This window comes from Aulostomus chinensis, chromosome 16, assembly GCF_037954235.1.
Source record: "Aulostomus chinensis isolate RoL2024-O1b breed Wild chromosome 16, RoL_Achi_v1.0, whole genome shotgun sequence".
NCBI lineage: Eukaryota > Metazoa > Chordata > Actinopteri > Syngnathiformes > Aulostomidae > Aulostomus > Aulostomus chinensis.
Window position 1 is genome coordinate 10,875,926 of NC_141335.1, and position 25,793 is coordinate 10,901,718.

Genomic DNA, 25,793 nt, shown 5'->3' on the forward strand with positions numbered 1-25,793 from the left:
TAAAGATGAAAATCTTGAGTAGTGATTTCCAAATTCGGATCAAACATAATTCGATTCCTAAGAACGCGTAAAGATAAAATAACCGGACATTACGAAGACACAGCCGTATAAATGCTGAGGCAGCAGTAATTGTGTTAGCATATACTGCTGTTTTCAATATACAATAACAGGAGTAAACACAGGAGGGTGGACCATCTTGGTCCTTAACTCATGTTATTATTCATAAAAATATTAAAAGGGTTTTCTACTTTCTGCTCATGTTTGTTCATGGAATGTGTAGAATCATTGTGACGCTAAATGTATCGTGTAGTTGTTGTCTTGTAATACACAGAATAGAGTGAGTAAACCAATATAAATGAATGAATGAATGAATGAATTTCTTTTTTTGCTTAAATGATTGGATTCAAAATTGGATTTTGTTGGAGAAGTGATTGAGTATTATTTGTAAATATTTTGTGTTTGGCTGCACAGTGGTGCAGTGGTCAGCACTGTGGCCTCACAGCAAGAAGGTTCTGGGTTCGAGTCCCGGCTCGGGCACGGGATCTTTCTGTGTGGAGTTTGCATGTTCTCCCTGTTCCTGTGTGGGTTCTCTCTGGTATTCGCCTTCTTCCCACCATCCAAAAACATGCAATTGGGGACAAGGCTGATTGATACTCTAAATTGACCGTAGGTATGAATGTGAGTGTGAATGGTTGTTCGTCTCTATGTTGGCCCTGCTGCGATGGACTGGCGACCTGTCCCGGGTGAACCCCGCCTCTCGCCCGTTGACGCTGGGATAGGCTCCAGCCCCCCCGCGACCCTTAATGTGTAGGAATAAGCGGAAGATGACGATGGATGGATTTTGTGTTTGCTCATTATTGTGTGTCTTGTGGCAGAAAAGTACTATTATGACATGAAATACCCGGATACTATTTTATCACCCACGACTATCAGTCAACCACTAATGACACCTAGGACAGTTACTCTGTTTTGATCCGCATAAAAACATCTTACTGAGGCTTAACTACCAAAATGAACAACTATGCAAAGCTTTTACGTCAACGGTACAATGTCCTTTACATCACAGCGAAGGCTGTTTTCATTTCAGCTTTATCTGGAGCTACACGGCTAAGACCCGGCGCTGGTAATCCACTCATCTGGATGCCTTATACCAGTTGCAGTAAAGTAACTTTCAGCTCATGAGCTTCTCTTCCGATGCAGCAGTGAGAAATCCACGTCACTAATCCCCAGCTTCAGTGAATTTATTCAACAGGCTCTGGGTATAACCGGCGAAGGTTTACTGTATTAGAACATCTTGCTCTCCTCTTCACAGGCTAATAGCTACTGTTAATCAATATTGTTGTAAGTGCTTTTTAGTGCTCAACATCAGGCTCATTTGTCAAAATAAAAGCCGGAGGAACCCAGGGGACTAATCAAAAGGGATGAAGCAAGTGGGAAATTCTCAGCTTGGTAACATGAGACGGAGTGAGGGAGGGATGGGGAGGAGCGCCGTGGTGGTTCAAGGAAGTTCAGAAGCAGCTTCAGATTACAACAAACGGTCAATTTTTATTATTCATATATTGATGACTTGCATATGTTTATGATTTTTATTTGAAATCTTTCAAACAATTAGTTGACAATGCCTCATTTATCCAGGGTGTTTGATACATATTTCCATAAAAGAAAAAAAAAGGTTTTAAAGTTTGATCACTGAATTCGTTGAAATGCATTTAAATTCAGGGTTGTTTTTCAGTGTAAGCAAGATTCTCACATGCATTCATGGAATCTGCTACAACTTGTTAAACCGGTGTATGTGCGCACGCACACGCACGCACGCACACACACACACACACAAACATAAATGGTAACGCTCCTGATGGACAAACGTCGTTCTCATAAGAGCAGTCCATCGTTCATCGCTTGTCGCTTAGCAACAGAGACCTGGCGGGCAGACAGTAGGTGTGTGAGACAGAGTGTGTGGGAGGGGAGGTTTGCAGGAAGGGGTGTAGAGAGGGACAGAAGCAGAGCAACAGGGAGGAAAAAAAGAAAGGCCGGCAGCCATAGAAAGACAGGGAGAGAGAGTGAGTGAGAGAGAGAGACAGAGAGGGAAAAAAATGTCTGTGAGAGAGATGAGGGTAGTGTTGATGTATTTGTGTGTGGAGTAATCAGAGGGAGATCATTCAACAGTTGGAAAGTAGCAACCATGCGTTTTCATCATCGATTCATTTACAGTTCTTGGCTTTCCTGTTGATGTTAATTTAAAGGTGCTGTGTGTAGAATTTAGAGGGGATTATCTGCAGAATGGATTTTTTTTTTTTTTTTAAAGGGAAAAACTTTTTGCATCGTCAACTAAAATTGTTCTGTTTTCATGGCATCAAATTGAGTGCACACAGTAACAGATCATCTCCGCGTCAGCTTCTCTGAGTATTTAGTAGCCAAACAGCAGAAGAAATTAAGGAATTCACGTATCAATTTTGTTTTTCTTGCGGATACAATGAGCCCAAGTGCTACCATTGCTTCAAATACTCTCAATAGACGTTGCACTCCTATCACGTTAGCATGAAGGAACATTTCTTTAGCCTAGACATTGACCTTTTAGCATTTAGCACAACATGCATATTGCAAAGCAAGAGACTTGTTTACATCCTGCCTCTGATAGACATGTGTGACATGAGCATCTCTGTTAGAGTAGGACTGCACACTCTGCACCCTGGCACTTTTTTCTAGATCTAGAGTCCATAACACACTGTATGTAACTTTGAAGGGATTTTATAAAAGGTAATAAGTTCACCTTAGTATCTTTGTCCGACAAAACCCAATCAATTCAACCTTAGGTCAAAGTAGAGAAAGTTGAGAGAAATTCTCCAAAGGTGTTCTTGAGATGTTATTAGATTACAAGCAAAAAAAGGAGCCCTAATGTCCTAGTTAATAATAATAATAATAATAATAATAAAAACAATTTTGCAGATGCCCATTAAAAGCATTGCCCACCTCAAGTCCTGTTCACCTGTTCAGTGTGATAAAGATAACTTTTTCAAAAACACTACTAAATGGACTGGAAGTGCCGGTTTGTTGATCAGATTATATTTCTCCGTTATCTATAATCTGGTTAAGGAGTTGTCATTACGGATGCAATAAAAATCTCATCATCATGATCATAAATGCACAAAGTATGTTGTAAGGTCAATTTGTCCGCAGTGTTGCATCACCTCCCAACTAATAATCCCTTCTCCATCTCCATGAACCCAAAATCCAAGTGAATGAACCATTTAAATGAGCGAAGTTCCAAATGAAAATGTGAACTGACATTTATTTTCCAGCCAATGTTTTTTTTTTTTTTTTGTGACCGTTCTGACCCTTTAACTGCTTTTCCTAACTGAAAATGACTTCCCTTTACATATCTTAATGGAAATAAAATCAGATTACTGGAAGCATTTCTCTGGCCCTGATGTGAGTTTTGTAGTACTGAGTTAACTCCAATGTCATATTTACATATTTATATAACAGCAGAAGATGGAAAAATTTGATCTAATATGCATCTGCCACTTTGAAATTATAGCGAAACCATTTGACTTTAGCAAGTGGTTTTTATATGTTATTTTAAGCCAAATAAAGAATTTCCCAGTTCAAAAGTTAAAAATGTTTAACTACAACTTAAATTGGAAACTGAAGTAGATGCAAGAAGTTAAGATGTTTGAGGTTATTGGAGTATTTTTCCTTGTAAGTAATCTTTGACTGAAATATAAAAAAAAACGCAACAAAAACCAATCTTGATCATGAGATTATGATAACACCTTCAACCATCACTATTTTTTGTTTACACCAACTAAAGCAATAAAGGCTATTAAAAAAAGAGAAGAGAACTTACATCTTAGATCATAGAATATATATATATATATATATATATATATATATATATATATATACTGTATATACACATTTACAAATATATACACATAAATACACATATATTTATGCATAGATAATGAATATACGTAGATATACGGTAGATATAGATAAAGATATAGGTATAGATATGTATCGGCCCGTTTTGCAATAATCCCTGAAATGTGGTTGTACATGACAAAGGTACAGTTTGTAATGGAGGATGGAGATTTTACAGTTTCTTTGTATCTTAAATGACATTGGTCATGCAGTAACATTGTAAACGTCACTGGTAATTTAATTATAATAAATTCCGGGAAGGACCTTTTTCTGAATTATGTTTGATTAAAAAAGAAAAAACAACAACATACTGATCCGTCTACAAGTGGCTGATATTATCGACCAAGCCGTTACAACAGTAGGGCTCTACATAATTCCTCACAACGGAAGTAGAGCACAACACACTGATGCCCAAAACACAAACGTGAACATCCTTTAAAATATGGCCCCTGATGTAGGTCTTAAGGTTGAGTTCCAGCCATCTACATAACATTACTACATTTGTAAAGTTGTTTCTTCGAAAAATGAGTGTTAAAATCTGTAACCGCACAGCAGCGTAGCATCCATCTTAATGGAACTCTCAGCAAAAGGGATCTGTATTTGAATATAGAGGAAATCCAAGAGTGGGTCATAATGTAAAACGCACAAACACACACGCAAACACACACACACACACACGCACATCTCAGAAGGTATTTCCAAGTCTAGACGTGCATTTTCGAAGCAAACCAAAGCATTTTGCAAATTTTGCACACATTTGCAAATGTCAAGGTGAGATGTTTTTTTAATCTTTTATTTCACTATCAAAAAAAAAAAAAAAAGGTGCAGCACCAGGGAGAGGGCGGGCGTTCTAATAATGCAGGTGGCAAAATACCAAAATACCATCACGTTATTTTTAGCTAAGCGGAGGGTGAAAAATACTCCAAGTGCAACCTTGGTACACACTCAATCCTCCCAGCCTGGGCTTTACAAGACATATATTCTGCTGCGTTGGTCTGATGTCAGCTATTGCAGCCAAGTCTCAAGCAAATGTCAATGACAAGGGAAGAGCAGAGCAAAGAACGCAGCAATATACGTTCAGCTGAGCTTCTCACGACCAACCCTGATCCTAAGGTCACATGCTGCTACTTTTTTTTAGTTTTCATTTAAATCCACATTTAATTCTTCAATCTAATTTGAAAAAGTAAATAAATAAATGATTGGTTTTAACCAATTAAATTACAATTCAAAAGTTTAAAAAAAGGGCTGACTTTTTTGTTATCAATCGTCTGTGGGCATCTTCTCCCTTGTGCTGTTGTATCAAACATCGACGGTGTAACGAAAAACGCGATTGGCTGTCTGCGTTGCAGCGTGCTTCACAATCGAAGCACGTGATTGGCTGCAGACGAGTCAGGGAGGGATTATATTGTCAGCATTTGTTTCTGCAGTCAAACATTTGCTGATTGTTTTACTGTCCGTTTTTATTTCAGTCGTTTATGAAACTGATATTATATTGAACTGTTTTCTTATTATTATTGATGTGTCTGTTGTGTGTTGTTATTGATTTATGGCCCAGGCTTTTCATTTGTGGTCTCCAGTCGCAACTTATCAAACAAGATTATTTAAGATATTTACATACTGAATTGAATCCGCAGCAGCCATCTGACAATCGATCGATAACTGTAGCATAACAAACCGTGAATAATAGTGTAACACGAGACTGTCCTAACCAGCCTGATGATGGAAAATATCCAAGCGACCATAATGGACCCGACTGACAGCACTCTAACTCAATCACGTGTGTTGCCGTCAGAACTAAGCTGCCTCTAAATACCCCCCCCACACACACACACACACTCCATCTATTTAAAACTCTCTTCAACAATGACAGCACGAAAAGACCCCAGTAAGCCTGAAAAAACATTACGCAAAAGGAAAGAAACCAAACACCCTTGTGTCTCACTGTCTAGCATGTGTAAGTGTGTGGAGCTGAGGGTGTGTTTGTGCGTGTGTGTGTGCGTGATACATGCCTCTGCACAGCCTCAGCTGTGTATTACAGCAGTGTTCAGTATATAACACAATCTATCAGCGATGGGCGCTCCACTGTAGCGCGCCATAATGTGATGCTGCACAGAGATTGTTCATATAATCATATTTACAGTGGGCACGGTTCATTACCAAGCCTACAGCCAAGCTCTACAGACGACATAAAAATACACATTTCAAACACCCCGAGAACAGAATGATTTCACTTTATATAATTCTCTCTCCCCGCTAGATAGCACGAACGACTTGATAAGACGAATAGGCTACAGCAGCCCTGCAAACGTGTTAATTTGTTCTTTCATCTTTCCTATTTATTAAACCTATATTACCTTTTTCCTTTTATATATTTAATGTAGGTATTATAGTATTTATGCCTATTGCTAGTAAGAATACAGCACTCTTTACTTTACGCAGGGTTAATTATGAATTACTAGTTCCTTTGTTTTATCCCGTATTTAACTTTTTTGTAATTCTTTTAATCATCATTTAACATTTATTGACCAGGTTTGTCTCATTCCAATCAAAAATCCTTTTTACAACAGAGATCCAGTCAAGAAGGCATCGTTAGAGCCTTATAATCTATTGACACAGCACAGAGGCAGAATAAAATTTATAAATATCATAAAACTAAATGTTCAGTTCTTGGGTGATAAGTTACAAGATGTTGAGAAACCTCCCAGCTGACTCTTTTCCCTTTGTTTAATCAGTGTTATAAATTCTGCAAAAATTAATGGAAATTTAATTGGATGAGTGCTCCAGGAAGAGGGAGCAGCAGCAGCATATCCTGCTGTCCTTCATTTTAACCTTTTCTGCATTGTCTGATACTTTTGTAATATTTTCCTTTTCTTTTTTTAATACATAGTCCAAAAAAAATCCACCCCTCCCTAGAATTATAATGCTCCGTTTTACTGCATCTGTTGGAGAGTGTAGATTTACTGAAATGATCCATTTACAGGATGTATTTTGTTTTACTGTTGAACTGTATTGTGATACAGTATAACGAGAGGCAATCCTAATATTTTCCAAACCCAGATGGATGGAAAATAACCCAAAATAGTTTTTGGTGCCTGCAAACTGGCAAGCGAGTGTGTATTTAATGGGTGTACAGCGCACAGCGAAGGCAGAAGTAACACTGAGGTTATTTCCTCTCCTTCTTAATCAGAGCACACTGGTGCCCTACAGCTGTTGTTTACTATTGAAACAGGATTAGAGCCAAGATTCACTGGGTAGCTCAGAGAGACAGCGCCCCTGCTTGTTCCCAGAATGCCTGGCTTTTTTAGATAATTTCCTGCAAAGTGTCAAGCTAGTAGGGGGACACGAGCCCTTTCCTCCTCCCCCTCTTCCTCCTCTGCTCTCCAGCTACAAGACTAGATAAACAAAGGTCACATGACAATGTCAGTCATTATTTTGTTGCAATAAATTTTTTTTCGGCCATAAAACAGACCAGGATTGTAATGAGTTAATACTGTACCTTTAGAGTACTGCAAATGTATAATGTAATGTATACTGTGGGAAATAGCTCGAGGTATTTATTGATTTATAAATATCAAGAGTGCCACCTCCAAGCTACGTCTCAGTCCCATTAATAATGCAGCTACTGTATCTGTGTCCACACAACAAATGAAAAACACACTGGCTTCTCCATTATTCATGAGGGCTTCCACCTGCAGCACCTCAGCTGTGTTATCGGCCTCCCATAGGAAGATCCTCCAGAGCTGTGCAGAGCATTTCACGCAGGATTTGCACTGATACGGTGATGTTGTATGAAGCTAAAACAGTGTGGTGTATCACTGGGAGGTGTAGAGACATAAAGCGTACATTGTTGAAATCGCAAGAAAATTAAATACCTGACGACAGTTAATTAAGTTGATTAAAAAAAATGCAACAGGTACATACAAGAAAAGAGTCACTTTTAAAACTCTAAACCCGGCTGTGGTTGGAATTTAAAAAAAAAAATCATTTTACCTTTGAACACTGTTGACAAATACAGTGCAGGAACAAAATGACAAACGCTAAATTTTCAGTTGAAAACATGTAATCGCTTTGTTTTCTTGTTCAGATCGAAATCCAACATGCATTTAGATACCACGGCATCAACATGAACACAGAATACAAGAGACGCTTTGATAATTCATGAAACCGCGAAAGTCGCTACCTATGTTTCTCCTCAGCATGGCTATTTCTCTCAGTGACCTCTGCTCCTGTTTGAACTGGAAACCAGGAGGTCATACGGGGGGTGAGAGAGGGGTGAAGCGCTCTGGATGAGGACAGGACCGCAGGCCTGGGGGACTACAATACTCCCACCATTAAAATATACGTGCTACATTGCAGACTCATACATGGATGATATCTGAGTCAGTTGTGTGCGTGTGTGTGTGTGTGTGTGTGTGTGTGTGTGTGTGCGAACCAAACAAATATAACTAAATCAAAGAAACTGTTTGATCATGTAGCGGTGTCAATTTGATGCCTTTTATAGACAGGAAGTACATTCAATACCTCTTTAGTTTTGTAAGCAACTGCTTTTGGACAGAGGGACCACGAACTGAAAGATTAGAGTTGCTGCCTACAGAAATTCAAATTTAGCTCAAGAAAGTCAAGTAAAACTGAAAAATTGTTGTACTTTTCTAACAAAATATGCCATCAATGACATCGTGTACAGTGGTGCAATACCATGACTGTGGTTAATAGCCAGTTTGATGCCTCATAATCAGCAGGGTAACATTACATATGAAAATAAAATCTTCATATTGTGTTAGTTTTACAAAAATCTGGACTTTTAAAATACAAGAAAAAGTCAGCTGATGTTGTACTTTCCAGTATCATCACAGGGGCAATCGTGGCAGGTTCAAAGGTTAAAGACTAGGATGAACACGATTAATTTCAGGGCAGACCAGGAGAAGGACTTTCTGGTCTCTCAGCTTAAGAAGTTGTTGGTTTTAAACTCGTCTTTGAGTTTAACAGGGACGCCGCTTGCTAACTTGTTTGGTATGTGATGCAAAAGTGAACTGGAAGAAAATGCGATTGCCACCAGATGTAACAGGTCCACTTCAGCTCTTCTTCTATCCTGGCAATGACAGTAGTCCAATTAAATGGCCCTGTTATGCATGTTAACCCACTGAGTCATTCTTCTACCATAGTTGTGATTGACAGCTGTCTATCAGAAAGATATACTGACTCATAACGATGCACGGCTTCATACACAAAACATACGCTTCCAAATACTTCAGTAAATCGCCAGATAATCAAAATACCCATTTTTAGCATGTTAGTTGAATTCGTTTTGATTTGGGTCCATCCAAGATGCAGTTGCATAAAAATGAAGATATTTAGAAATAATTTTAGCTTGCTGTTGGGACTTTTCTTTCTGAGGTTCAATAATGGTCTGAAGCATATTTCCTCATAAAATTCCTGCCTCTCCTACACTTCTGAACCCTGCGACATTGAGGTGGCACAGAAAAGCAAACCACCTCCTGCGTGGCATACACAGCTTAAATGTCAGACTCCTAATGCTTTTAATGGTGTGTGTGTGTGTGTGTGTGTGTGTGTGTGTGTGTGTGTGTGTGTGTGTTTAAGGTGTGAATAAAAACAGCAGGGCTGAGGCTGGCCGTGAGACAGCAGTAAATCACATCATGCATTACAGTCTTTATACACCACCACCATCCTGTCTTCCCGCTGCCTCTGAATGATGACAAAGCATCACAGGATCCCACTGATGAATTCCTCATGTAACGCGGTTCACCTTTCGTGGCCTTGCAGTTTCACTGTTGGTTTTTTTTAGTGCAATTTTGCATGCTTCTTTTTTAAATTATTATTTTAGAGCGCATTGTGTTCTGCATCCTGATTGGCTGTAGACCATTGTCAATCAATCTCCTCCGTGCCGTGTCTCCTGTACGGTACAGAATGCGTTCAGCTTGCCAAATTCACATAAATCTTTGATCGCTAGCAGTGTAAGTGCTGTACTGTATGTTTGCAAATTTTCTCCCCAACAAACCTCGCAATGTCGACGAAACGTTCTGCACCGTCAAAGGCAACCGCGGTAGCACCCAAAAGGCAGAGGAAGATGCTAACCATCCCGCAAAAAGTTGGACTTCTGGACATGCTAATGGAAAGCAGAAGTTTCGCGGCTATAATGATTGTAAAAAATAAAGCTGACTACTTTGCGGATGTTGCCTATTGTGGGTTATTTTTAGAACGTAACTCCCGCAATTAACGAGGGACCACGGGACTTGTGAGAAAAATGTCCTCATCTACAACAGCAGCAGCTTCTATCTGTGTTCTTGGACCAGAGTGAGCAGAGAAATGTAATGACTGGAGTCAGGAACAAGACTGAGAAAGATCTTCTTCATCTATGTTAAGAAAAAAGTACCTCCTGACTTGTGTGTCTTTGCTTTTAAAGCGATACTTCCCCCCAAAAGCGAATTTGGACTCAAGGATAAAACGAGAACACTTACAAGCTTGTCTTACTGTGAACAAAAACAACCATCTAGCACATTTGATTGAACAAACCCACACACCTGCTTTGTATTTTAACAAAGTATTTGTGGATTACTCAACATACAGCTGGATACCTGGATTATAATGGAGAGTTTTGCTGTTGTTAGCTGTCGGTTGCTATTAGCTTCAAGCGACGTATACTTGGCTGGCTCTTTCTGCAATCTGGAGTCACAAAGAAGGGATGCAAGAAAAAATGTATTCATGAGATCAAGACATCTATTTGGGAGTACTTGAAAGCCGAATGCTTTTCATGGATCCCTCAAACACATACTCCTCTTCAAGAACAGTTGTTTTGATGGGCAGGAAGTGTGGCTGCATGTTGGAGTAATTACTCAGCGGCCATGTTAGCATGACACAACTAGTCTCTGAGGAAGAGGAGAAAGATCTGGCCGGTGCAGCCTACATAGGTAGGGTTTCACCTCAAAAAGCAACCAGTCTCTGTTCTGTTCACTGGACTGTTATATGAGAACATGCAGACGGCTAATTTCTCCTGCGACCCTTTTCACCTTTGATCCTGACCCCTGTAAGGCCAGGTGAAAGGGTCTTCTTTGGTCACGCCCAAGTCATGGTTTTCCATTTCTGATATCCTGAGCAGAGGTCAATTCTTTAAAAGGAACAAGTAAATCACTATGGGATGAAGGGAAAGAGGCCAAGTAATGTTCTCATGAATTTTCAATTGATAGCCTGCATCTCTAACTTGCTTCCAGCCATCTTTCTCACCACGCTCTCTCATGCTGAGTGACTAGCGAAGGGGAAAGTTTAAACAATGCAACGTTTCCTCATGTCATCTTTGCTGTGACTTATGATTGATTCCCTCGTGTTTAAAAACAGGGGGGGTGAAGGAGCCAAATGAACGCGAGGGCATCTCAGCTCGCCGTGTCTCCTTCGCGGCAACGCAAGGAATCCCAATGACAATAACAGATGATGTTTTGGAGAGAAAGAGAAAAAGGAGAAAATGATGCACCCTCCATTTAAAGGGAATCTCGCACCAACATACTAAGGCTAAAAGAGACAAGCAAAAACAAAGCATATAAAGTCAACAAAGGGAAAGAGAGAGACACGCATGTGTTTTTCTAGAGACTTGCCAGCATACTTCTGTTGCTCATGTTCACTTGAGACAATGTTTAGTGGAGCAGCTGCAAAGCTCAGAGCGCAGGGTAGAAAAATGACTCTGAATAATAGCCAGTCTGTCCATCAGCTCCGACCATCACAATCGCTCACTCAATGAGGCCATTAATCACCTAATGAATTAGGAAATATTGAGCTCTTAGGTAAACTCCTGATTATTACCAGAAATAGATTGGACGAGCTATAATTACAGGCAAAGTAATGAAAGCCGGTGTTTGGGAACAGTCTTTCATGAGGAATTTGTTTTATCTCTGATGCGTCAGAGCTCAATTAAGTTGCTACAAATGCATATGATTTGTTTTGTTGCGTGTGTGACAGTGTAGCAGTCTCGTGTTTGTTTTAGCCAGAATTCTGGTACCGGCGCTGCCTTTGCTGCTACCATGGTAACTTCAGGTGGCATTACATCAAATACATGAAAAAGGCAGTCACATGGACAGTAATGATGATGAGAGACGGCTGCACTCAGGATGCCCCCTTTTAAGTCTCAATTAAAGGTCTGTGCGGGACCGGTTTCTCAATCCCTCGTCCACCTACGCCTAAAAGATGTCAGACCATCACTGCGTGTTCACGCAGATGTGCCAACCCACTCCTCCTGGCCGCTTTGAAGATTTTGACAAGTCTTGGCACCGAAAAGCTCTCTCTCCTGTCCCGCAGAGGAAACTAAGACACATCAGCCCATATGGATTCTTGTTTGTCTTCACTGTTACTCAGCTTTCTAACTTGCTGCCTTTAGAGGACAAGAACAAGATTTGTAAGAATTCCACATGAATCATTTATAGGTCATCAATATAAAAGCGGGTCATTTTTCCCCCCAAAAATTCCATGACTTTGTTGACCACCATATAAACAATATTAACCACAACAGATTTCTCTCTGTCCATCTTAAGTGAACCGCATATACTCGAAGGTTCAGATATCTACACATTAAGGGTCGTGGCGGGCTGGAGCCTATCCCAGCATCAACGGGCGAGAGGCGGGGTTCACCATGGACAGGTCGCCAGTCCATCGCAGGGCCAACATAGAGAGACGAACAACCAGTCACACTCACATTCATATCTACGGTCAATTTAGAGTATTCAATCAGCCTCGTCCCCAATTGCATGTTTTTGGACGGTGGGAAGAAGCCGGAGTACCAGAGAGAACCCACGCAGACACGGGGAGAACATGGAGACTCCACACAGAAAGATCCAGCGCCCGAGCCCGGACTCGAACCCGGAACCTTCTTGCTGTGAGTACTAACCACTGCACCACCGTGCAGCCCAGGTTCAGATATTTGGGAAGCAAATTTCCATGACTTTTCACAATTTTCTGGCTTTAGTTCTTTTTCAGAAACTTTTCCATTCACTAGAAATTGCGATTCATCCTCAAAATCAATTGCTTTTCCAGTTTTTTTTTCCATGCCTATACGAACCCTGCCTCATTGACTGGTTTTCATCATCATTATTCTCCAGTCATAATATACTTGGGGTGTAATTTAAGATTACCTATATTATGGGGGGAAAAAACTGTACTTTCTCAATAAATCACATTAATATATGTTCACAGGTTGGAATGGAAATGCAGAGGGATATCGAGATATGTTTCAAAGTAGGACAAGATAGTTTTAGTTAATCCATTAGCCTCCCTGAGCCAAAGCTAAGGTTAGCATTCAACCATCTCTGAGCTAATATTTCCAGCTGTGTCATGTCAACGTGGGACAGGCGTCATACTTGTCATTTTAAAACTAACTAATCTAACAAGGCCTTTCTTGTCTGGTTTCTCAGATTAGAAACTCAAACTTTCCAGGTTGTTTAACTAAAGACATGAGATGGAGAACCACCGCACAGCAACTACACACTCCCGACACTCAAGCGTATGAGAGGCCTGGCTCTGGCCGGCTCCCTTCTAGAGCTCTCCGTGGTGCTGAAATGTTTCACTTGAGCAGACCACAGCCGAGTTCAAATATCCATCCAGTTGAATACAACCTGCCAAAACCACAGCGATGCAGCGCAGCCGTGGCCGAAGGGTTCCACTTCTCAGATGAGCAGCGTTGAAAGCATTATGTTGTCTGAATATCAGGACTAATCCCTGACGCTCCCTCGGCCAAAAGAATAATTGAACTACACATTTCAACACAGAACAAAAAGAGCCCCTGAATCAAAGATGGTAAAGAAAGCTGGTGTTAAACAATATTTCTGATCACTTTCTCATTTTACCTACTGAAAATACTACCAGACGTTCATAATATACTGTTGGAGTTTCAGTCATTGCCGCGGTGACTCATGTACAGACCACACTGCTCCACAACACAACAAGGATGGGGACGGTTAATTTTTATTGATAACGCTATCATTATTAAGGCTGCTTAACGATCCGAATCTTTACCGATACTCTTCAGTGGAAAGACGCAATAAATTCTAACTGGCATTGCTTTTATTCCTTAACAAAACACTTGTAACTTTGAGAAATATCATCTGTAGAAACATATGGCCCACAAATTATTTCTAAAAATAGAAAATAGAGACTCACCAAACACCAAAACAAAAAAGAAACCACATCTCTTTATTGTTATTATATTCTAATCATTATTTTCTTATCATAGTTACCATTACTGGTTTTGTGAAGCTTTATTTTGGAAACTTCTGGTATCTGATGTCAAGGAATTCTGTTTGCTTGCCTCAGTGATTGGCTCCATCTTCTAAACTTGTGCTCTGTGTAAATTTACATTATTTACTCCTATGATAACGAACATTTCCCCCTCGCCTCTCAACACACACACAAACAAACACACACACACAAACGGAAAACCCTGGTCTCTCGCCCAGTTCACGTTATTTCATTGCAGGACCAGAAAGTCTCATATTGATCAAATTGATGCTTATTGATTTTCCTGTTTTGAGAAATTTAAATCTTGTTTCTTGAAGAACCAGGTCTAGATGACCGATCCCTGATCAGGATAAGCCTAGTACACAGCAGAAATGAGAGGGAGGGAGGTGTTAACAATTCCAAGCACTGGAACTGACACAACAAGACCAAAGACGAAGACATCTAACACCAAAACCATAACAGGTAGCTTCATTAGAGACACTACAAACACCATCTAAGTATTTAGGAGTAATATAAAGCCTGGATTCTAGCGAGCACAACTCCACGTGACCACTGGGTGCATTTCAAAAGCCCAGCATTGTGACGCTATTGTTTCTACCATGGGTGAGCGGGGGAAAAAAGCTGCATTGTGTTTATTGTTATCATTCCCTATTTTGAGCTGTAGCCTGTTGTCCAACCATGAATGATATTAAAGATTTGTGGTTGAGTTTTAGTTAAAAAGGCCCTTGTCTTTGTCATCCATGGAGTGAAATATCCTCTGTTTCTGGCCTGGTGCCACAGGTTGTGATGTAATACTGATGTAATTTAGAGAAACACGATCTGCATGGATGTTTTTTATTTTTATTTTTTAATTAACCACATTTTCTGCCATTTCTGTGTCTTGATTTCCCACATGACTCGATCTGCTCTGTGCAGCTTGACATAGTCTGTCAAAAAAGAAAAAGACTAGCCACATATTTTCTGCTTCTTTGGCGCACCTGGTCAAGCGTCGTCTAAAATGGCCGCAAAACTGACATGCAAAGTCAAGTACAAGGTTTGTTGTGGGGAAACTATGACATCAACATTCACTTGATGGAATCGTGAGTCACATGTATACATTGTTAGTCCTCTATCTATAAGTTCCTTAACATTCAAAGCATGTCCATCCATGCAGAAGACCAATCAAGCAACTTAAGTTTCAAAAACTTCAGACCAATTAAAACTGCTGCCTAATCTCAAGAGTCCAGGCTGTCTGAGAGCAGCATGGCAGCTCTACATTATCACCCATCCATCCATAATGAGCCATCCAGCGATGAACCCATGTACTCTGTGCATCATCTCTACATGATGTCTACACATGCTGTCATTTGGGGCTCAAGACCAGGCGCATCATCTTACACAGCTCATGTCTCTATGAAATTGGTCTGCCTTGCTTGGTTCATGTCTGGATGGATTTCACAGCTTTCAGTGAAATGCCGAGCAGCAGACGCAACCTGAGAGAGAGAGAGAGAGCGAGAGAGAGAGAGAGAGAGAGAGAGAGAGAAAGAGAGAGAGAGAGACGGGACCCTCTGGGATTTCACTTCAAACAAGGCTATAATTGACAGCTGGGTTATTCATTCTGTGCAGCCATTCTGGAAAATGTCAGAAGAAGTCAAGAGGCAAAATCATTGTATAGTAGAGCCTGTTCACATTGCCTGAACAGAGATCAGCTTGTGAGCTGCCCTTTGCTGTCAGTCTTTCCCCATAAAAAACATTCAGTTTTATTAGATCTACCACCCTCTCAACTACTGGGTAGTGGTATGCTTGCCAGCTGAGCTAAAAGCTACATAACCTTTGGCTGTAGGAGCTTGACCATAATGGCTAAATTGTATGACAACTGCAGGGTTTGATGTTAATTGTTTTTCAGCGCATAAAAGAGATTAAATTGACTTGAATTGTAGCATAGTTTCAATTGTGTGCAGATCAGCAAGGGTCCCTCTACAGTATCATTGTATCAGCAGTAGGTGTTCTGGAGGTTCATACACAGTGCTACTGGTGGTGACCACACGCACTCGTTTGGAACGTGTCCTCAAGTCCTCCATCCCTCTTCAACTACTTTTCCGAAGTTAAGCAGTAAGGTTCCAACAGGGAAACCCCAGACTTCTCTCTTTCAGGCCACATCGACCAGCTCTGACTGGGGTATCATGAGGTATTCCCAAACCAGTCTGGGGATACAGTCCCTCCACCTGGTCCTCAGTCTACCCCGTTACTTCCTCCAAGTTAGACCCCCCCCTAGAGAGATGGCCAGGTGCTATCCTTACTAATCACCTCGTGCTACACAAAAGGAGCAACGCCTCTACTCCGCGTCCCTCGCTGATGACGGAACTCCTCGTCTCCCAGACACTCTGCTAAGAAAACTAAGTTCAGTCTCTTCAATGATCCCATTCTTTTGGTTATTACACATATCTCACGATCATAGATGAGAGTCGGAACACAAATTGACAAATAGACCAGTGATCGACATGAGTCGACATTATGACGCGCACGCATAGTTAGGAATAGACCACAGACCTCGATCTAAAGACTCATGACAAGACTTACAAGGTCTGACTGTGGCTAAGTGGAACAATCTTAACATTACAGCATTGTGATCAAGCTAGATAGACACCAGAGTCTGCTGTTAACCTGTGAGGAAGACAACAATTAGCATATTAGCCTAGTTCTCTCTGACAGGTTGCCGGGGGTAGTGGCCTTGGTTGTGGTGAGTCCTCTGAAAAAGAAAGCACTGGTTGTATCTTCACCACACTCATGCATATTGCTACGACAAAGCTAAATCCCTAAATAGGCAGCAGAGACACAGCCGGCTGAGATCTTTGAAGGTCACTGCCGTGTCCTCTACTCTGTCTCTGTCTAACCCCCCCCTTTCTCTCTGTGCATCAGTGCACACGGCTCAACGCGCCAATTATGACGTTAACCATGTTTTGATGTCCACCTATCAGTGTTCCAGTGGCTTTCCCGATTGCCGAGGGTGGGTGGTGGGCTATAAGTGGAGTGGAGTGAAGATGAGGGGGAGATGGCTGGCTCTGCCTGATAATCAGTACCAGAAAAGACAAGTCCCGAGGCTGTGCACACGCTGCTGGCTGCTCGTGTGATTTCATGCAGTGGAACGGTGCAGAGATTTCTCATTTCTACTGTGTTTTGCATGACAAATCGAAAATAAAACTGTCTCTCCTGAAAACTTGGGCGCTTGATGGGGATTTTAAGACTGTACGTTTGCAAAAGCAATATCAAGAATGTGGAATAATGCCATTTCTCTCACTTTTACACACACACAAAAAAAATCAAAAGAATTGCAGATCTGAGAAACATCTGTGAGGATGGATGAAGCTTCAAAAGAAGGACCAAACACATCATAGAATGGCATATCTCCAGACTCTCCCTTGAGATAACACAGAGATAGTATTTTATTTAATTTCTATGTCCTGGCAATAGGGAGAGGACCCCATGTTGAGCTGTTTAAGGACAACAAGAGAATAAGAGACAGCTGAGGAAGGACGTTAGTAGACTAGAAACTATAAGCCATGATCCCGTTGGCTAGCCAGGCACTAGCTAGCTATCTCCTTTCTGCAGGCCTCCCATGCCAGCTTAGCTGAACCGGTCTCAACCAGAAGATCTATATGCAAATGGTTTCCCACTGCCAGTTTGACAAGGCAAGGATCATGTGGCTTAGACCCTATCACACATTTACAGCAAAGGGAATGCCAGTCTAGCTCTCTTCCCCCCTTGTGGAGCCAGGTATACCCTTCCTGTCTAACCTTTGACCTACGAATATTTCCCAGGGCGTGGATGTCCTTTTAATAGCCCAGAGACCGGCCAAAGAAGACATAACAGCATGACAGACTGGGAGTGCAGGGGGTCGGACCTCTGTGTCTGCCTCATGATATACATAGTTGCTTTATATATGGCCTCACCTTGTCTGCGGATTAACATACATCAGCATGGCACAGTGACGTTGTCCTTAGATGGCCATCAAATCAGGTCTGAAGAATCAGGGATTAGAGCCTGAAATGGGCAGATCTCCACTGAAGAATAACTCATGAGTCACACATTTCACGTTAGAGAAGTGTGAAAGAAGGAAATTAATCGACTGGCAGATTTAAGTCAACAACAACAACAAAAAGCCCAACTATCATATTCCAGCCATATCAAAAATGGAATTTAAGAGAAAATCAAGATGGTGAATAAATAAGGAGAAGATAAAACTATTTTTTCCCTGGTGTTACACAGTCATTTTTGATTATTTCTGCATGTTGATTTGACATTTGTAAGCTAAATTAAAAGTCATTTCACAAACAAATAAAAAAAAAAATCATTAGTATGCAGCCTTTCCTAACAGGTTATTCTCATCCTGGACAGACGTGTGTGCTGCGGTGGAAACTTGTCACGCTTTGCCCTGGGACAGCTCTGAGGCATGCTGACTCCCAGCTAGTGTCAACAACACATGACAAGACACCTGCAACTCCACCGCTGACCACAAGTACGCTGTCGTCTGCCTCTGAACACATTCCTGAGATGACATTGAGAACCGAGGAAGCGTTAATACAGTACAGTACATCTGCATGACTGTTTATCAAGTGTTTTGTGTTAACTGGCAGCTAAACTGCATTGTACATTTCTACAAACCACGGATGAGCGCAATCTTGTATTTTACGAAGCGAAAATAAAATTATTTCTGACAAGTGCAGAGGAAGTAAATGGATACATTAAGAAACATCAGTATTTTGCAAAAGCTAGGATGACATTTTGATAGGGTATCTGTAAAAAAATGGCACGTAATCGCAACACTTTGGGGGACTAAACAGTATCAGATGACACAAAAAAATAAGCTTAAAATACGTAGACATGACACATGAAATGTCATCTCTCTGGCAAAGAGCATGCCATCAACAAGATGCATTTAACAGTTTATTAAAGCAGATGAATCCTTTGCAAAAATCGGTTGGAGTTGTTGCCTCCTGGGGAAGCTTTTGACAGGGAATGAGCAGTAAATTCAAGGTACGACAAACCTTTTCAGGACCTTCCAAACAAGAGGAAGCAGGAAGGGAAACAGGAAAGAGAGGAGGACGGTGGGGCTTAGGTGTGAAGTTGGAAGTGGTGTGGTTGTCGTGTGGCTTTGCTCCTGAAATGCAGCTGGATATTTCTGAATAAAGTGACATGCTATTTATCTATAATCCCAGGAAAACACTGATTTTAACTGCGCAAGATGTGGATACATCGATATAGACTTGATATACACGTGTTTTGGGATCAGATATGAAATGCATCCATTGCAGAAACATAAAAGGCTGACATTTTGTTCTAGCAACTGGGGTGTGTCCAGTGATACTTGTGTACTCATTTCCCAAGATCTGATTTGTGCATTTGATTTTTTTCTATTGCTGTTCATTAGCTTGGTATTTCAATACGCTGGTGAGGGATGGAGTAGCCCACGCTGGGCCAAGTTAACCCAGGTTAGTGAGAGCGAAAGCTGATGGCAGGGTGTGAGTTCTCTGCTGCTCCGGCAAAATGTAGCTGGTCCATCTGCCAAGCACAAGGAAATACACAAACGCACAACAGTTCCTCTGTGCAGGCAATGAAACCACCTGAAAGGTACAGCATATCTCACTAACTCAGCCATTTTCTTTGTCACGTACCGTCGACGGACAAACACTGAGGTGGGCTGATTAATTGACCCGCAGTGAAAGCAAAGACTTAGCACATAAAAATCAATAACAATCTTGAGTTGTGGAAATGGACTGCAACAACAGTTGATCATGAGATAAAGCTCACGAGGGAACAGAGCCTTAGCGCTATCACAGCAGCAACAGAGTCTGTCTGAGACTTCAGTGTGGGGGAAAACATCATACACACACACAGACACAGACACAGACACACACACACACACACACACACACACACACACACACACACACACACACACACATCAAACTCTCATTAGATGAGATGAAACTTTAATGTTACCATTAGTCGCTTGAACCAACATGAAACTTTAATAATGCCATGTTTGCTACGGTGGTAGCGCAGCCGCAAAAAAAACATTAAAGTAAAACAGTAAAAATGGTATGGAAGAAGAGGGGAAATATAACTATCAAGTTCTAATACATTGAAAATGTGAAAAATATGGGATTTATATAACATAAAGAGCAGTTGAATCAAGATGGAAAAAATACACAAATTGGAATTACTTTTGGTTCACGTCCATATTTGTCCAGCGTAGCATGTAGTGCAGGTTTAAAAAGATATTCAATAAAAGCTTTTAAGTCTCTTTTTGGCTGAAAAAAAATGAAACTTTACTGAGACGGCTTTCATGATGACCAAAAACAACCAAAAAAAACTTTGTTGCATCACAATGAAACTTACCCCTAAACAACTAAATCTGATCAATTTGTCCTTGAATCGCAGTGCAAATTTGTGCAAAATTTGAAGAAATTCCCCCGAGGTGAAGGCAAGACGGTACCTCGATTAAATCCTACTGCGATTAAATAAAAATGTGGAATATTCATACACCAAAGAAGCCAAATATGAGCAAAGAGCTATATGAAAGAGGCGAGGTGTGTCTCTGTATTGAGTGTCACGCATACAAATATACGAATGAGGAATCTAACATATCCATACTGGAATGTGTAATTCATGGATGTAAACAGAGGAACATGTGCATTCAACAAAGGTGTTTTTAATGTGTGCTGATAGACTGTATGTGACTGTGGAGAGTGTATATACAGCAAAGATGTCAAGGTGGGTCCCAATGTCAAACATACAGACGTCAGGGGAAAAAAATTAAATTACTCAACATAAACGTCACACAGATTAGTGTGGGACGCATCAAAGCTAAATGTCAAGGATTGCACAGGCGGAGAAGGTAAACTGCTCCGTCACCTTCTGCTAGAGCTGTTTGGACAGAAACAATTGTACAATCCTGACGGCTGTTGCACATAAACACTCCATGTTGCACCTTAGGGGGATGAGGGGGAGGCTGAAGGTGCTCAGTACAGTAGCTGCATCAGCTGCTCTTCTGTCATGAGGTGGGAGGTGTGTTTTTTTTTCTGTCCTCATGTAATCCTACTCCTGGCCAAACTTGATCCAGAGACACTAAATGTTAAAATATCACAAAAACAAAATCATACGACGTTGGCTTGAACTGAAGGACACGTCCGATCCACCTGTGTTTGCACTGTGCCTCTGAACTGTCAGTTTAGACAACGGCAGCTCACACCAGACCAGTGCGGATTGTTCTGCTTCCACCTGAAGATCAGAAAACACCTGTAGACTCCCAGAAAGTAACACATATTCCAGTAGCGGCAGTGGAAAGCTAAAAGCTAAACTCGCGTGACTGCAAACAGTTTTTTCGGTCAACTTTTCAGCCCGTGGTTTTACAGTGGTTGAACACAACTGAAAAAAATAATAAAATCAAATTGCTTTTCTTGACAGTTTACTTTGCAATTGCGTACGATTCAGAATATTACACTATCATTATTAACAATGTCCATGTTTTAATTGGAAAATACAAAAACTGCCCTCATACTTGCTGGCTAAATATGTGTATGACTGACAAAACCAGCGTCTCAGGATGATGGTGCCATTCATGCTTGGGAAAAAAATGCCCCCCCACCCCACCCCCACCCCAAAAAAATCACCGTTGCCACAAATGCAACGCCTCTATCCTCCTCCTCCCCACGCATCTCCACTAACGGAGGCGTCATATGAGAACTTCTGGAGGTGGCATGACGCAGAGCAGATAACTAGACCATTAGATAACCATCCAGCAGTCAGGCAGCACAACACAGAAACTTTACAAATCCAGAAAGACTACAGGACCACAGGGAAGAGAAAATAGAGCAGAACTATATGCTAATAAGCGTCGCAACACGACAGCGGTTTCCTCTTTCACTGAGTCCTTGTGCTTACATTTCTGTCACTCATGCATATGCATAGATATTGTCTTGTCTTCCCTGGGTGGGAAACCCCTTATTTAGCATGGATGAAGTCTCAAGGTGCACTGTAAAAAAAAAAATAATAATAATAATTTAAAAGGAGAGTAGTAAATCATGCAGGTCATCCATAGAGCCGGGGAGGCAAATTTAATGATGAATGTGCTTGATATGAGACATTTGAAATCTCAGAAACACTCCAGATAAATGATTACTGGCACAACGTTGGCAAAATCCATGAGTTTGTTTGTTTCGTTTCTTTTTATTTTATGTAGTTCTTTTCTTTTACTCCACCCGAGAGACAGCAGCAGAACAGTAAAGGATTGCATTATTGTCCAATTTACAATTGTTTGGCCTTGATTAAGGCGGAAGGAAAAAGGCCGTTATCCATGATTCATACAGTAGAATTCCTGTGTGGGTTTATTATAAACTGGATGTGAAGACTAACATGAGTTGCGGCATACTGACCCCAATGCTTCAGGGTTTCAAAGCTTCATTAGTTGCCATGGCAATCAATGCCCAAATCAGTATTCAATGGCGTAGCTTGTTTTTTTTTTCCAATTGTGTTCTTTTAAGACGGCTACATCAATCATCCCAAATAAGGCAGCGGAACTGGTGCAACATTGTGTATGTCATTCAGGATGCAGAGCACTAATTATCACGACTTATTCTTAGACGGAGCTTAAAATTCTTAGTTTTATGGCGGCTCGGCTCTCGTCTGAAGTCGCCAGTAGAGCGCTGAATGTGCGTTGACACGTGACTGCTCCTCAGCCAGGCTTTCAAGAACACTGCACGGGCAAGATGTCGAAAGAGTCGAACGTCTGGATGACATTCAAAAATTTGCAGAGATGACGCCAAGATGTCTAGTGCCGGATCTGCTAGCATATCTCAAATCCACGACAATTGACGAATCAAGTCACTGCTGAGTTGTCAAATTGGCAAGAAATTTCTATGGCCGGCGTTTCCTTAGTTAGTGATAGCTTAGTTAGCGATTTGTGTGGGTGAAAGATCCCGTGCTGGAGCCGGGACTCGAACCCAGAACCTTCTTGCTGTGAGGTGACAGTGCTGACCACTGCACCACCGTGCCGTCAGAGTTGATTACATTTAATGCAAGAACTGTCCTGAACTCTCCACAGAGACTTACCCAAATTTTTGACAAATCTGATTACTGCTCTGGGTGAAGAATCTCTCAGTTGTGCGGACTTCTTTTTTTGGATGTAAGTATGTAAGCAGGATTTTGCAGTATGTAAGAACGGGGACGAGGTATAATGCCAAGTTTCCATCAATTTGACTGTTTCCGCACATTAAAAATAATCTGCACTGCATGGAACCGATCACTCGTGATTGATTAAGACCACATTTACTGATCATGATTGCAAAGATTTCCAGCGAGAGCAGCAGCGCAACATGGAAGTGCCACTGGTGTCTGAGATATACTGTTCATTTTTGTACAGTGAGAGCAAGTGGAGACGTGTCATCCGTCTTGATATACAGTCCATAGCATTATATCAACTGTACAATATAAATCACTGCCTCTTTTAAAAGACAATCGCAATTTCAACTGTGCCTCAAAAAGTTGCCCTGGCCATTAGTCTTCCTCTGTAACAACCTCTTATCTCCACCCAGAACCACTCCCTACAAATCCTGACGCTGCCATTTAAAAGAATTAGGACACAGCTGTGTGTCAATGGCAGAGCACAGGAGGACACCATGCAACGCAACACCCCCTCTGTTACCCTCCTACCCCCCCATCTCACTTCCTCCTGTCTCTCTCTCTCACACAAAGTTTCCACCTCGATTTCCTTGTGTCCGACTCAAGGTTCCTAGTACTGTCAGAGAAAGCCCCCCCTCCCCCCCCCCCCCCCCCAATTTCTGACACATGCTGACTTAACTGGCCACACCAGTCAGCTGAACACAGATCCAGTTTCCCTCATCTTAATACTCCTAACAAGCCTTTTCCCTCCACAGCCAAGTGTCAAGCCCAGCAAAGTCACCTGAAGACAGGAAGGGGGGCTGGGGGGGGGGGGGGGTAGTCCCTCCCCAAGGCAGCGACACAAGTCTCCTCCTTCACACAGGACGGGACACGGACAGATAACCCACCAGCAGCCACAAGATGGATACCTCATGATATTAGCATGGTTTATTTTCATCCGTTTCCTTACAAGACAGTGTGAAGTATGAAGGATGACATACGTTTCGCTACCATTTCCTACGGGGGTGGGGGGTGCACGGGGCATCACGGAATGTCAGGAGGATGACAGCCACTTAATGGCCTGTAACACAACAAAGTGGACCGAATCATCTCTCGGTGTAAATAAAACGGGACGATGTTCCGCAAGCAGATTGAAAAAAATAATCTGGATTGAAGGACTCTTAATCTCGTTTCAATTTTGATGGAACAGAAATGTTTGGGTTTTTTTGGGGGTTTTTTTTCAAAGAGTAACATAAGCTTTTCTAACGTGGATGCAAAACGGAAACAGCAAAAAATAAATTGGACAACAGACAACAACATGTTATATTCTAGTAGGGGTCAAGCAATAGTTTTTCAGGGCTGATACCGATTATTAGTTATCAAGGAGATCTCGAAATCGCGGTATGAAAAATTCACAATGGCGCCAACTTCACGAACGCTAACTCAACACAAAAGTTGTTTAAAATCCTTTTGAGTGTATGTTTCTTTGTAACTTTCCAACATTATCAAAAAAATTGAGCTCCCAGCAGCTGTTTCTAATAACATTAGCTGAAAATTTGAATTTGTTACCCCCCCCCCCAAAAAAAGTACCAAAATACAATCAGACTTAAAAATATAAGGTAAATATCAAACAATGCTGATCAGATCATCAGCGGGGTCGATCATCGCTGGACTCTTAATTCTGAGTCGGTGTAAATGAACATATTTCATATTTAATGTGTTGCACATCCCACATGCACACCTGAGACAGAGAAAATGATTCACTGTCAAAAAAAGGAAGAGGGAAAAAAACAAACAAATGTTGAGTGCTTATGGGACAGTGACTGATATTTGCTGTGACTATTGTGATGCTCTGTTTCGGAACAACGAACTGAAATGGGGAGGAAAGAGGAACCATAAGAACATGGCAGAAGAACACAGCAGGAGGAACGCAACCCCAAAACACATCAAGGACGAGGACGATCACGTCCTCCTTCTTCCTCTACATCGCCCAACCTCACTAAACACACATTTCTAACCTGGTTTTTTTTTTTTTATTCTTTTTAATGATCGAATTAAAGTCCTGTTCTCTGAGATTATGTAATTAAAACACGCTGGGCCACTCAGCCCACAGCAACATTCAAACTTGCTCAGCCAGGAGACCACCTACCCCAACACACAAGTAAGTGTGTGAGTCACGTATGACGCAGACTTGGGCACACATGTGATGATTCACCACTCACGTAGCCCCCCCCCCCCCCCAAAACAAACTGGTGGTCACTTCTTCTTTTTTTTTTTTTTTTTTAAATTCTATTAAGACCTTCAGAGATTTGAAGCAGCATCAGCAACTCATCAGTGTAAGACACCAAATGATGCTAACATGCTGAAGAGTTGATCAGGCAGCCCCCCCCCCCCCCCCACACACACACACACATCAAAAGTGCACTTGTATGATGCATTCATTCTAAAAAAAGGGGGGGGGGGCACCTGATGATGCAGATGATGGGGGTGCGCCATTA

At 41.4% G+C, this 25,793-nt stretch overlaps 1 protein-coding gene across 10 annotated transcripts in view; it reads right to left on the minus strand.

The window, feature by feature from the left end:
* The window catches only part of kcnma1a (potassium large conductance calcium-activated channel, subfamily M, alpha member 1a), a 158,811-nt gene that overhangs the window by 131,953 nt on the left and 1,065 nt on the right, over positions 1 to 25,793 (minus strand). The gene's annotated exons all lie outside the window — the stretch shown is intronic.